Genomic DNA, 14,812 nt, shown 5'->3' with positions numbered 1-14,812 from the left:
GTTGTTATGTGCCCTTGAGTTGGACCCGACTCAGAGCGACCCCTCCTTGGGTTTCCGAGGCAGTATCACTGCAGAAGTAGATTGCCCCATCTTCCTTCCGAGGAGTGGCTGGTGGATTTGAACCACCAGCCTTCTGGTTAACAGTCAAGTGCCTTAGGCACTATGCTACCAGAGCTCCCAGAAATATCTATAGGCACCTCATATCAGAAACCATAATAGATTCTAGAGATACTGGCAATATCTATATGAAAAGATTCCTAATCTCCTTAGTAATCAATACAAGTAAAATTAGCATCACAATGAGGTACCATTTTACATCAATCATATGGCAAATCTTTAAAAGTCTACCTTTTAATCAGACTGTTGATGAGAATGTGTCAGAGATCACTGATTACCTACTCAAATAATTACAAGCCTCTAAACTGCCATTCAAAAACCTTCATAATCATTTTAATTTAACATCCCTCTAGTAAACTACCAATTCTGTATTTATCAGCAAAGATAAAAACTTGATTTTCTTTAATCATACCTTGCATTTCAAGTAGTTCTGCTTTTATCTCTCTGTGTCAAGTCAATCACAATCCAACCCAATGTTTCAAATCCATTCAATGTCAGGTTGTCAATAAAGTCTTTTTTGAGGTTCCAAACATATTATTAGTAGTGCTGTAATAGTAATTGTAGATAGCATACACTGAACATTTACTAGGCAACAAGCACAGTGCAACTTAATTTCATTAATGTATACAAAATACTTGTGAGCTGGTACTATTATTCCACGTATTAAGAAAGAAAACCAGACTATATAGAGATTCAATAACTTGCCAAAGTTTAGAGAGCTTATAAACAGTAGAGGCTGATTACAAACAAAGATATTCATACTGCAAGATCTATGTTATTAGTGATTCATTCAGTACCATTTTACAAATAAAGAAACTGAGGCTCAGAGAAGTAAAACCTTTGCCCTTATGATTTTTTAATTACAAACTTCATGCTCAAATTCTCCCTTCCTTATGAGCGTCATGAGATGCTTATACTTTCCGTACAAGTTATTCTCATTCTGCTATCTATTGTTGTTTTGTTAGGGGCCATCAACTTGGTTCTGACTCATAGCTACCATATGTATAACATACCAAAACATTGCCAGGTCCTGTGTAATCCTCACAATCATTGCTGTGTTTAAGCCCATTGTTACAGATACTGTGTCAGTCCATCTCATTGAGGGTCTTCCTCTTTTTCACTTACCCTATACTTGACCAAGTATAATGGCCTTTTCCAGAGACTGTTTCCTCCTGGTAACATGTCCAAAGTACACTAGACAAAGTCTCACCATTCTAACTTCTAAGAAGCATTTCAGTTCTACTTTCTTCCAAAACTATTCATTCTGGTAATCCATGATATGTTCAATAGTCTTCACCAACACCATAATTCAAATACATCAATTCTTCTTTGATCTTCCTTATTCATTGTCCAACTTTGCATGCACATGAGGCTACTATAAATACCATGGCTTGAGTCAAGTGCATCTTAGTCCTCAATGTGACATCTTTGTTTTGTAACACCTCAAAGAGGTCTTTGCAGAAGATTTCATTAATGCAGTATGTTGCTTGATTTTTTTGACTCCTGCTCCCATGAGTGTTGATTGTGGATCCAAGTAAAATGAAATCATTGACAACTTCAGTCTTTTCTCCATATATCATGATGTTGCTTATTGGTCCAGTTGTGAGGATTTTTGTTTTCTGTATGTTAACGTATATTCCGTACTGAAAGCTGTAGTGTTTGATCTTTATCAGTAAGTGCTTCAAGGCCTCTTTGCTTACAGCAAGCAAGTTTGTGTCATCTACATATCACATCTAATAGAGTTATTTGCATTTAATAGAGTTATTTGCATGATAACCATATATCTAGTATATAGTGTTAAGCTCTTTGTCCTCTGAGACTGTATTTAACTCTGAAGGCTTAACTCACAGTCTTCCCATACTATATACTCAATTTGACAGATATAATGAGACAAGGCATTTAAGGACTTTCAACTTTTATTATCTCACTGGATAAATGAGGAAAATAAAAAGTGCCTTACCATCTCAAAGGGATATTGAAAGGCCCCATGACATTGTGCGCATATTATAAGGAGTGCATTGCACTATATAAATGTAAAACATTACTACAGAAATAACTTTCCAATGGGGGCTTAATTTGCATCTTCTTTCAATTAGGCTTTGTCAAATACACCTTACATGATACATTTCAAAGCTCTCAACAAGGACTTTTGCATCCTAGCCTTTGTAAATATGGAGAAGTCAGTGGCCTTTAAGGTGTTGCTTGATGATTAAATATTACAGAAACCCTTGAGATCCAGTGACAAGCTAAACTCATTTTCATGCAGCTATAGAATGCTTGTCTCCAGTGTATGTATGAATTAGCAAGTTACCCCAAAACTGATTGTGAGCACAATTGATTTAGATTTCACAAAAAAATAATTTTTATTTGAGGGGAGAGATTGACAGGTATTTCAGGAAAAAAAAAAAAAAATATATATATATATATATATATATATATATATATAATATGAAAATGCAATAACAATGTTATTAGCCATTTCCCACAACTATGGTTATTTCCTGAATGAATACCCAGGCATTTGTGAACAACAGAACAGTACCTCTGCTTAACTATCATTTGGTGTCTGTAAGATCCCCTCCTTAGTGTCAAGACAGCTACTAAACTTACAAATTTGTATTGGGTCATTAAATAAACATGTTCAAAGTATATCCTAAAATGCACAAGAGAAGAGAAAAACATACCACCTCAAAACACATATATGGAACTAAAAAATAATAGTAACTCACTTTAAAAAATGTATTAGGGAAACTATTGACACTACTTACCTCAATGAAAACTAAAATCTTGAAGATGGAAAGAACTATCATAAGTAAATGACAGACTCAGAGAAAATGTAAGTAACCCACATGATAGACAAAAGCAAGTTTTTAGAAATTTTAAAAATCCTTATAAATTAAATAAAAAGAGATAAATAAATCAAAAGAGAAACTGGGCAATGAACTTTAATAAGCAGTCCTCAGGAAAATGAATGAAAATAGTAAATGAACCTATGAAAAGATAACTATATATTTTTTTGGCTATCTAAGTATCCTCCTCCCCTACATCTCAGTACAAACTTTCTCTCACTGTCTCTAGCTCTATTCTCAATCTGTCTCTATCATGTTCCAAATATGTTAATTCATAGCCAGAGAACTCGCTTACTATCTGAATTATTTTACGCTTACAATTTTGGTGATCAAGGGAACTTACCAAGTCTCCTCAAATCATTTCTAACCTCCAACCTAAACTCCCATCATGGTCTACCTCTTCTGTAGTTTATTTTTTAAGTTGATGAGGTCATTATCTGTAGAGACAGGCCATTTAGTTAAAAGAGATTAAAGTGACAGTTTTTCTAAGAGGAAAAAAAAAAATGGAAAAGCCTGTATGGTGATAGTTTTGTGCCAGAGATGCAGACCATATTGCAGTGAATATAATGAAGCACTCTTATTATCACACTTCATGAACTTGATTTCTGTCCAGCAATCAATTCCAGGTGCAACTTATCATACTCACTGTGCTGTTGATAATATTCTGTAAACATTTAACAAAAAAAAAAAAAAAAATGAGATTGGGGACAGCTATTTGGGAAAATGGAAACAGCCATTCACATTATAATATTCTCATTGTTCTTCTTGTTGTTAGTTGCCATTGAGTTGATTCTGATTCATGGTCACCCATGTGTGCAGAATAGAACTGTGTTTCATAGAATTTTCAAACATGTAATCTGTCAGAAACACAGATCAACAGGCCTGTCTTCTGAGATGCTTCTGTGTAGTTTCAAACCAACCTTTCAGCAAGGAGTGGAGTGCTTAACTTTATGCCACAGAGGGACACATTATATCCATAGAGTTACTAAAATAAAAACTGGAAGACAATCTAAGAAAAACATCAGGAGAGGGCATCTGCCAAAGCTGATAAGTCAGGATGAAGTATCACATTTTCATGTTTTCTCTAACTAATCCTTTCTCTTCTTTCTGAACATAGCCTATTTCATTTGCACAGGGCTAGCTGGGAGACTGTAGTGATTAATACTAAATGGACCCCATCCTGTAGCTGCCTTGCTCACAGGGATGAAAAGGCGGAATGCTGGTTTCTGCTAGACAATCAGAGGGAACAGTGAATGTAAAATTAGTGTCAGAATGGGCTCTGGCACCATTAACATATAAAACAAGGCTACAGCCAACACTCTCATTTTCCCAGTCATGAGCTCTCAGTTTGAGATGATCAATTCCATACAAAAAAAAAAAAAAAAGAGTGTCATGGAGTTAAGCCTAAAATTCAGCTCTTAGTGCAATTTTCTCTTACTAAATTTAATACCAGGTATATTGTGATCAAGAACAAAATTACATTTGCTTTGTCCATTGAATGGAAAAGTGAAGTCTCTTTTGTGGCCAAAGCTATGAACCCACAATAAATCAAGGGATTTAGAATTCTCAGCCATCCAGCTTTACCAGTTTTGACACTGGAGGATTTTTCCTTCATGTCTTTATTTTTTGTTTAAAATAAAAGGCTTTACAAAATTTTTTTTTAAAGTTCAGATTAGCTATCTGAGCATCAAAAGAGTTTTAACAATTAAAATTTCCATTATAATCAAAATTAGAACACACAATAAATTGTTTTCCTTTGAACAAGGAAAGCTAATTTGGGTGGAGTAATTAGCTTTAGGAGAATAATTTTATTTTAACAGATACAAAAGGTTACTTATGATACATACACACACACACACGCCTATCTATCTATAGATACAGATATACAGTATACAATATCTATAGATATACCAACAAAACAAAACAAAACCCACTGGTATTGAGTCGATTCTGACTTATAGCAACCCTCACTGGGTTTCCAAGGTGGTAAATTTTTACAAAAGTAGATTGCCCCATCTTCCTTCCACAGAGCACCTGGTGAGTTTGAAGCACCAACATTCTGGTTAGCATTCAAATGCCTTAGGCATTGTACCACCAGAACTCTATACACACACATGCATACACACACACACACACTAACACACAATCAGCATAGAATAATACCAATACCTTTTAAATCCCCCTATTTCCTGGTTTCCTGTGTCATATTCCTTCCCTATTTCCTAAGAGCTATCCACTTTCCTGATATTTTGGTTTATTATTCCCTTAAGCTATCTCTATGTCGATCTACGTCTCAACTCTCCTCTATATCTATATCCATATATATATATATATATCCATAAAGTCCCAGGGTTCTATACATAGTTAACATATTCTGCTGACAACAGGAAGGTTGGAGGCTTGAGTCTATCAAAAGGTGCCTCAAAAGAAAGGCCTGGTGATTTACTTCCAGAAAACCAGCCATTGAAAATTCAATGGATCACAGTTCTAGTCTGCCACACAAGGGGTTGTCATGTGTCCCAGTCAACTTGATGGTAACTGGTTTGAATATAAAGAAGAAAACCAAATCCATTGCCAAAGAATCAATTCTGGTTTATAGCAACCAAATAGTTTGGTTATATGTATTCCTAATCATAAAATAGGAGCTCTCCTGGCAAAATGGCTAAAGCACTTGACTGCTAACCAGAAGGCTGGCGGTTCAAACCCACCAGCCACTCTTTGGAAGGAAGGTTGGGCAATCCTACTTCTGTAGTGATACTGCCTCGGAAAACCAAGGAGGGGTCGCTATGAGTCGGGGCCGACTCGAGGGTACATAACAACAACAATGACAATCATAAAATTGTTTAGCAGAATGTTTTCAAATGACATCAAGTGAGGGATGCATATAATATGGGACTTCTATGCTTTGATTTGTCACTATACTTTATCTGGCTGGTATTTATCCCTGTTGTTGAACATCACTGTAGCTATTCACTATTTGCTCAATAGTGGCCCATTAAAAAAAAAAAAAAAAAAAGACCATGGCATATTTCTTTATTCTCTTGTTGATGGGCATTTGGATTGATTATAGATTTTTATTGCTTTGAATATTGACATTGAATACTTTATGTGCCTTATAAGACTCCTGGTGTTTACCCCTCCAGCATTATTAGCCTTATTTTCTTAAGCTTTATTTACACCAACAGCTTTCACTTCCCTGAACAAACCATTCCATTTCCTACAGAACTCTTGTCCATCTGGTCTACTTTTTGAATTTCCCTTTATTCAGTTAAAGTGTTATTGACCACACCAACTAGAGGCTTCCTTACTACTTTTTTCTGAGAGCTAACACACAGAAGAAAAGCTTCTGGAAGAGAGAAACTACATTTTTTTTTTTTTTTCTGTATTGCTGGAGCTTAGAAACCAAGAAAGAGCTGAAGATGCAAATTTTCTGACTCTTTGTTATTACCATTACATAGCTTAACTTTATGCTTCTAAGAAATATAATTTTATAACACACCCATCATTGATATGTAGCTCACATTTTCTGTTATGCACTTTAAATAAGTGATTTTCAATTTGTAATCCATGAACACTTACTCCACCAACTCTCAATTATTACTTTCAAAAAAGAAAGAAAAAAAAATCAATTGACAACTATAAGCACTAGTTTTCAATAATACACTCAATGATTCACACATCAGTAGCGACACAGATAAATACACTGGGAGAGCGAGTAAGCTGGGTGCCATGGAAGGGAGGTGTTTTGGAGTGCCCGGGGATAGGAGACAGGCCCAGTGAGCAACAGGGCACAGCAGGAGGGTGTTAGAGTGGCTGGAAGAGACCAGTAAGTGAGTGGAGCAGATTGGAACAGCTAAGAAAGACAAACTTGTCTATCAGTTTATCGTACTGTGGTGGCTTGAGTGTTAATGTGAGCCTGGAGGCTATGCCACTGGTGTTTCAAATGCCAGCAGGGTTAACCATGGTGGACAAGTTTCATCAGAGCTTCCAGACTAAGACAGACTCAGAAGAAGGAAGAGGCCATCCACATCTCAAAAAATTGGCCAGTGAAAACTTTATGAATAGCAGTGAAACACCATTTGTTCTTACTGGAAAACTTTATGAATAGCCCTGCAACATTGCCCAATACAGTGTCGAAAGATGAGCCCCTCAGCTTGGAAGGCACTCAAAATATGACTAGGGAAGAGCTGCCTTGTCAGAGTAGAGCCAACCTTAATGATGTAGATAGAGCAAAGCTTTTGAGAACTCCATTGGCTGATGTGGCACATCTCAAGATGAGAAAATACAGCAGTAAACATCCATTTAATAACAGGAACATGAATCTAGGAAACTTGGGATTTGACAAAAATGAAATAGAACACATAAAGATTGATATCCCAGGCATTAGTGAGTTGAAATGGATTGGTTTTTGCCATTTTGAATCAGACAATCAAAAAATCTGCTATGCCAGGAATGACAAATTGAAGAGGAATGATGTGGTATTCATTATCACAAAGAATGTTTCAAGATCTATCCTGAAGTAAATGCTGTCAATGATAGAATAATATCCATACACCTATAAAGAAGGCCAGTTAATACTACTATTATTCAACTTTACTCACCAACCACCAAAGACAAAGATGAGGAAATAGAAGATTTTTAGCAATTTCTGTAGTCTGAAATTTACCAAACATGCAATCAAAATGTGTTAATTATCATTGGTGATTGGAATGCAACAGATGGCAACAAAGAAGAATCACTGGTAGTTGAAAAATATGGCCTTAGTGATAGAAATACTGCTAGAGATCACATGATATAATTTTGTAAGACCAATGACTTATTCATTGCAAATACCTTTTTTCAACAACACAAATGGTGGCTATAACCATGAACTTCACCAGATGGAGTACACTGGGATAAGACTGACTACATCTGTGGTAAGAGATGATGGAGAAGCTCAATATATTCAAAACAAGGCCAGGAACTGATTGTACACAAGACCATCAACTGCTCATGTGCAAGTTCAAGTTGAAGCTGAAGACAATTGAAAGAAGTCTATTAGAGCCAAAATATAACCTTGATTAGACCTCTCCTGAATTTGGAGACCATCTAAAGAATAGAGTTGATGCATTGAATAGCAATGATAAAAAATCAGAGGAATTGTGGGATGACATCAAGAAAATCATCCTAGAGGAAAGTACAAGATAATTAAAAAGTCAGGAAAGGAAGAAAAGACCAAAGTTGATGTCAGATGAGACTCTGGAAATTGCCCTTGAATGGAGACTAGCTAAAGTAAATAGAAGAAATGACAAGATAAAAGAGCTGAACAAAAGATTTCAAAGAGCAGCTCAAGAAGACACTGTCAATTATTATAATGAAATGTGCAAAGACCTGGAGTTAGAAAACCAAAAGGGAAGAACACAGTTGACATTTCTCAAGCTGAAAGAACTGAAGAAAATATTTAAGCCTTGAGTTTAAAAATTGAAAGATTCTATGGGCAAAATATTGAATGACATAGGAAACATTAAAAGAGAAAGAATACAGAGTCACTACATATAAAAAAAAATGGCCAATGTTCATCCATTTCAGGGGCAGCATATGATCAAGACCAACAGTTTTGAAGGAAGAAGTTGAAGCTGCACTGAAGGAATTGGTGAAAAACAAAGCTCCAGGAATTGACAGCATACTCATTGAGATGTTTCATCAAACAGATGCCATGTTGGCGAGACTCACTCAGCTATGCTGACATTTGGAAGGCAGCTGCCTGGCCAACTAACTGAAAGAGATACATATTTGTACCCATTCCAAAGAAAGGTGGTCCCACAGAATGTGGAAATTATCTAACAATTTCATTTGCACTATGCCACCAGAGCTCTCCAGTAATATGATATGCAAGTAAAATCTTACTGAAGATAATTCAAAAACAGTTGCAGCAGTATATTGACAGGAGAACTTACAGAAATGCAAGCTGGGTTCAGAAGAGAATGTGGAATGGAAAATATAATTGCTGATGTTAGATGGATCTTGACTGAAAGCCAAGAATACCAGAAAGATGTTTACTTACGTTTTATTGACTACACAAAAACATTCAACTATGTGGATCATAACAAATTATGGTTAACATTAAGAAGAATGGGAATTCCAGAACACTTAATTATACTCATGAGGAACCTGTACATAGACCAGGAAGCTGTCATTTGAACAGAACAAGGAGATAATGCATGATTTAAAATAAGTGAAGGACTGTGCCAGGATTGTATCCTTTCACCAAACTTATTCAATTTGTATGCTGAGCAAGTAATCTGAGAAGTTGGACTATATGAAGAAGAAGGTAGCGTCAGTATTGGAGGAAGACTCGTTAACAACCTATGATATGCTCATGACACAATTTTGCTTGCTGAAAGTGAAGATGACTTGAAACATGGAAAAATATTGAAGACTACAGTCTGCAGTATAGATTACACCTCTATATAAAGGAAGCAAAAACCCTCACAACTGGACCAATCAGCATCATGATAAATGGTGAAAAGGTTAAAATTGTCAATAGCTTATGAAGTTCTGCAATCAACACCAATGGAAGTAGCAGTCAATACATCAAAAGGCATATTGCACTGGGAAAATCTGCTGCAAAAGACCTCTTTGAAGTGCTGAAGAGCAAAAATGTCTCCTTGAAGACTAAAGTGTGCCTAACCCAAGCCATGGGATTTGCAATTGCTTCATATGCATGTGAGAGCTGGACAACAAATAAGGAAGACTAAAGTATAGTTGATGCTTTTGAATTGTGGTGTTGGCAGAGAATACTGAGAGTACCATAGATTGCTAAAATAACTAACAGATCTGTCCTGGAGGAAGTGCAGCCAGAACTCTCCTTGGAGGCAAAAATGACCATACTTGTCTCACTTACTTTGGTCATGTTTTCAGAAGGGACCATTCTCTGGAGAAGGATATCATGCTTGATAAAGTGAGGGTCAACAAAGAAGAGGAAGGCCCTCAACAAGATAAATTGACACAGTGACTGCAACGATAGGCCCAGTTATAGCAGGGATTGTGAGGCTGGCATAGGACTGGGCAATGTCTTGTTCTGTTGCACATAAGGTTGCTATGAGTCGGAGATGACTCAACGGCACCTAACAACAACACAACAACAGATGATATACAAAGCCTGCCAGGGATATCTAGGTCCTACTTTCAAAAAAATATTTTCAATGGATTCAGAATTTAATACTGTCTTTCATAAAAGCCTCATACATCAAAATGACCTATTGCTTTTGTTAACTGACATGCTATGTACAGGAATGGTTTTCTTTTTCTTTTTCTTTTTTTTTTGGAAGCTTCAAATTTTGTAAACTTGGTATACAAAATTAAGTAACAATGATGTATTTTAAACTTTTATTAATAGTCTATGCTTAGTTTCCAGGTTGGGAGCTCTGGTAGCATAGTGCCTAAGGCACTTGACTGCTAACCATAAGGATAGTGGTTCAAACCCACCAGCCACTCCTCGGAAGGAAGATGAGGCAATCTAATTCCATAGTGATACTGCCTCGGAAACCCAAGGAAGGGTTGCTATGAGTCCAACTTGATGGCACATAACAACAACAAACAAGTTACCAGGTTAACAAAAGTTATGCCTGATATACATCTTTGATTTTTTTTTTATAATTTATGGTAATACACAAAACTATTTTAATGACAACAGAACTGTAAAGTAAAGAACAGATTATTTTCCAATGATCAAGCAATTTTTCATTAGTTGACTTATTGGTAGGGATGAGCTGAGGTACGTGCCAACTGAAACATATTCTCATCTATATCAATTCACAGGGTTCCTTGGAAGGTGGACAAATGATGAAATTTGCCAATTTTCATTCTCCTAAGTCCTAGATTCAGGGATAGCTTTGCTGGCCAAACAAGACATCATACTTTACTTTCAAAGAGATGCATGAATGAGTCAGCCAGAGACCGAAACTCAGTGCCTGCATTTTCATTAGATCTATTTCCACATATATCAGAGATCAAACCTTCAATATACAGCATACCAAAAAATGAGAGTAAGAGTGAGAGGGAGGCAGAGTTATTTATTGTTTTACAAATTTTTATTACTGTTATAGAAATATAGATAGAATAACATTTGCTAATTCAAAATTTTTCACATGTAATTTCAGTGAGACCCATTATATCAATAATGCTGTGTAACCATCACCGATATCCATCACCAAATAGTCTGTTACCATGAACAGAAACTCAGAACTTCCTAGATAATGCTCTCCCTTTTGTCCTCTCTTTCACTATCAAAATCTGATCTCTATACATTTGCCTATTCTGGATATTTCTTATTAGTGAGATCATACAATATTTGTGCAATACGATTGACTTATTTCATGCAGCATAATGTTTTTAATTTTCATCCAGGCTATGGCATGCATCAGGACTTCGTTTTTCTTTATGGCAGTGTTACTTGCATGTTGGAATCATTTTCACCTAAGGTAAAGTGTAAAAGCAAGGGCAAAGAGAGAAATAATGAGAAGAGTGGCTTTTTACATTTTGCATGATTTGATGATTGCAATTAGCATTTGATTTTCTTACTTAGAAGATGTGATAGTAATAATAATGATAATAAAGCAGTAATAAACTCACAGTGAATAAAATGTGTTAAATTTCATAATTTATCCAAGGTTTTGTATATGTCTACATGACTTCCACGTCTAAATCTTCTATCAGTTTGGTGCTAGCATCTTTAATACCATTGAAAGGAACCAAGGACACTCATAACTCATCCATCCCTCACATTCTGGAAAATAAATGCCTGCATAGATCTTTCACTTATTTAGAATGAATGACCAAACAAATAAATTAATATAGCCAGTTTCTAAATAGTTTCTAAAAGAAGTAATATCAATGACAAAAATAAGATCCTGACTTGAAGTCTGTAGTAAAACAGATTTTGACCTTTATAGAATGTGAAAGGGAAGTACAGAAAAAGAATGTGCTAAGTTGAAATCAGAGGTTCAACAAGGCTAATGAAAGAGAAGACTGTAAAGAAAATTGTTAAAAATGTAATAGAAATATACTTATGACAATCAGATGAGAAATGTGAAAGACACACCAGTGACTGCCTCTTAAAATGTAGCATAAGAGAACAAAGAGATGAAAACAAAAGTTGCTGTGTTGTGTGCTGTTGAGTCAATTCTGACGCATTGTGACATTATAGGACAGAGTAGAACTGCCCCATATGATTTCCTAGGCAGAATCTTTTATGGAAACAAATAACCAGGTCTGTTCTCTCACAAAGTGGCTGATGAGTTCAAACTGCAAACCTTTGGTTTAAAAGCAGAGCATTTTAACCATTGCACCATCAGGGCTCCTGAGACACTAGTAGAAGAGTATAAATGTACTAGCAAGAAAGAAGGGATGTAATTTATAAATTAAAAATATTTATGGAAAAAAGAAAACAAGGAAAATTTGAAGAGAGTCAACAATCAAAGAAAAAGTATAATTCCCAAGCTAAAGAAAAGACCCAAACTGCAACTACAAATGAATTATTCAGTCTGAGCAAAGTTAGTGAAAAAAGTACCTACCTAGATATTTCCTGACTTTTCTTGTTTAAATTTAAATTATATATATATATATATAAGAAGGTTACACAGAAAGTAATAACAGCATTAGAACAAACAAATTCAAACAAAACAAACTGGTTTCAGACTTGTCATTGTATTAAGATAATGGAAAAGAGCACATAAATTTCTATAGAGTTTAAAGAGAAAATCATTGATAATCCGGAACTGTACACTAAAATTTTTACATTGGTATAGAAAGGTGATAAGAAAATGTACACCTGTTATAAGAAAAAATTATGAAATATTTACCCTTCTGAATAGGGAGAGGGTCAATGAAAAAGAAGAAGGCCCACAACAAGAATGGATTGACACAGTTACTGTAAGAATGGGCTCAAACATAGCAACTACTGTGAGGATGGCACAGGACCAGGCAATATTTCATTCTGTTTTACACAGGTCACTATGAGTCCAATCAAAACCTACTCCATGGCACCTAACAACTGAATAAGAAAAGGAGCTTTGATGATACAACGATTTAGCACTTGGATGCTAACCGAAAAGCTAGTGGCTAGAATCCACCAGTAGTCCCCAGGAAGATCTGGTGATATGTTTCCATAACATTACAGGTAACCTTAAGGGACAGTTTTACTCTGCACATGGGGTCTCTATGTGTTGGAATAGACTTGATGACACCTCAAAACAACAATAACAGCTGAATAAGAAATATTCATTTTTAAAAAAAATTGGTTTATGATAGAAAAAAAAGAATAGAAAATCAAGATATGCTCTTGAAGAAAAATATACTGTAAAAATAATTTTAAAATTTAGTTACTGACTAAGGATTTAGTTTATACAGAATGTAAACTTGGGGAAGGAAAATAGTAGTAATGTGAATTCACATGAATGTATTCATTTATTTGTTATACACATTGGAGAAGATATTGTTTTGAACTTTTGATTGATCTTTAAGAATTATACCATTGGAGTTTTGGCAAGATGGTAGACTAGGCAGAAAGACTGCACAGACCCTCTTCAACAAAGAAAAGGGAAACCAATTAACACAGACACAGAAGATAATCTTGGACCCCTGAGCCTTGAAGGGAAGGATATAGAAGTGGACTAAACCCCAACTAGCAGAAGAATTTGCGTGAAAACACCAAAAAAAGAGACAGACGGAGCTGAGGTCTGACAGTGATCCTGATGGCACAGACAGCTTGGAGATTCCCAAGTGGTGGTAGGACATAAGAATTAACCTAAAAATCACCCTGCTAGCGAGGGACTGCACAGAGAACTGTGCACAGTGGCTGGGGAACAAACGGAGAAGGTGAAGAGAAAGGTGGGCTGAACTGTGGACTTTTTTTGGTCCAGAGAATGCCACCATTTTGAAGATTTAAAAAACATCTTGACTATTTTGGATATTTAATGAGACAGCGCTCCCCGAGATTCCAGGGGCTTAAGAAGAGGTTCTGCTTTCCAGCAACCCCAAGGACACTCGGGACCTGCAAGACTGAAAAGGTATGACATTCCTCTTGTTACACTTATACACCGCACCCGCTTGGTGAACAGAGGTGTGGCCATCCCCCACTCCCACCTACCTTCTGCACCCACAGGAACTCCATCACAGTCTGTGTGCTCAGACAGAGCCTGGGAGCCCTGCCCTCCCCCTTACTGATTTTCCTTTTTTTTTTCTCTTTTTAATTTTAATTTTTTTCTTTATCACTTTCTTTTTTCTGATGATTAGTTTACTTGTATTTGTCGGTTTTAAAACAACTAATATTATTAATACTTTTGTCCCTTTTATTATTATTCTTAATCTTCCCCCACCAGGTCATTTTTTCTTTTCCCTGTGCCTGGTTGAATTTTTTTTTTTTTTTTAATTTAAGTTGTTGTTTTTTTCCTTTCCCCCCTTTTTCTCATGATTAAACCCATTTCTTGTTTTTCTTTTTGCATTTTTCCCATTTTTTCTCCATTTACTATTCTCCTTGCCTACTTTTTTTTTTTTTCTTAGTACCCAATCCCCAGATATTGCAGGTTTTCTTGTTTTTTTCTTCTTCTTTTTCCCTTTCTTCTTTATTTGGTTACTATTCCTGTGTGATTACATTCTGTGTTTTTTGTCCATGGGCTTTTAGTTTTTTGATGGTTACTCATTTGTAATTTGTGTCTAACATAGTGGGAGACAACAACAGTCCCCATAAGACACAACTACACCCACAATTCCTACAATTACAATTACTGTTGCGATAGCCGCCACCTCCTTCTCCACCAATGGGCCAATGATAAAAAACCACCAAGAAGAGCCTGAATCACCCTTGG

Source organism: Orycteropus afer, unplaced genomic scaffold (assembly GCF_000298275.1).
Source record: "Orycteropus afer afer isolate SDZICR_OR568_19922 unplaced genomic scaffold, OryAfe1.0 scaffold00178, whole genome shotgun sequence".
NCBI classification, from domain to species: domain Eukaryota; kingdom Metazoa; phylum Chordata; class Mammalia; order Tubulidentata; family Orycteropodidae; genus Orycteropus; species Orycteropus afer.
Note: the sequence above shows the minus strand (reverse complement) of the source record.